Below are 1216 nucleotides of genomic sequence, written 5' to 3' on the forward strand. Positions count from 1 at the left end.
ATCTTTTATTTGCTAAGTATATGGAAATTTTGAAAGAGGCAGGGCATTTTGATTTTTGTGGACATTACTAGGTAAAGAAGCTGAATACATGGTCGAGGAAGATGAACAAATATAAATCGACCAATCACACTAAAATGCCAGTTAAAAGATTGAGACTGGAGGACAAATTTTAATTGATAATCAATATAGCAATTACTCTTTCAATATCAAACTGTTTATAAAATTGAAACTCGAAATCCCTTGACGAAGAAACATACTATTCATTCTTCATCCTAAACGAGATACAATGCTCACGAGCTAAAAAGAAAACCTACGAAGAATGCAAATCATCCAGACAAACCAGCCCCACGACCAACGAGTCCTGGGAATCTGCAAAACCAACGTGCATTCAAAACCAATTAGATCATGCAGATAAAATAGGGCCATCATACTTGATATTCTTAAGTGCACTACCACGTTACAGAAACATGTTAAGTTTTGAAATTTTATTTGTCAGTCGTCATTCTTGAGTATACTAATACTTGACATTATTGTAACTTTACAATCAGATTTCTTTCCTAATAATAAACTAAACTGTGTAGCCAGCAGAAGCGTAATCTATCATGCAATGCAAATTAATACATAGAAAGATTACTTATATGTATACGGCATATATTTCCATCTTCAAGAAAACTGCTAAAAGAAGAAGATTAAAAGAAGAAGAAGGCTCAAAATATAAACAAGATACATAAAGAATGCTAAAAGATTTGAACTACCTTATTTATTACGGCACGTCCTCATTCTCCTCCTCAACCACCGGCTGAGCTGCTGGTTGAACCACCGGCTGAGCTGCTGGTTGATCCGGCGGCCGTACGCTGGCGGCCTTAATTAACTTCTTGTAGTATGCATCTGCTCCTTTATATTCTTCGTAGGACTTCCCATAATTGTTTTGTTCCAAATATGCCTTTGCCGAATCAAGTTGAATGAGGACGAATTCCTTGTGAGCTGACAGTATTCTTTGATATTGGTGATAATCTGCCATGTTAACCCGAGAAAAACTTTCAAAGAGCTGTGAGAATGAAATCTGTAAATGAAATGAGACGGGTCGCGTCTATACTGTTTTATAATGAGATGCGTCGCGTCTATTCTTGACAAAGATTATTCATTTGAGTTGTTTGATAACAACCTGTTTGTTAAGTTTAACAATTATGGAGGTAAACTTTCATTTACATCATCT

This window comes from Vigna radiata, chromosome 5, assembly GCF_000741045.1.
Source record: "Vigna radiata var. radiata cultivar VC1973A chromosome 5, Vradiata_ver6, whole genome shotgun sequence".
Lineage (NCBI taxonomy): Eukaryota > Viridiplantae > Streptophyta > Magnoliopsida > Fabales > Fabaceae > Vigna > Vigna radiata.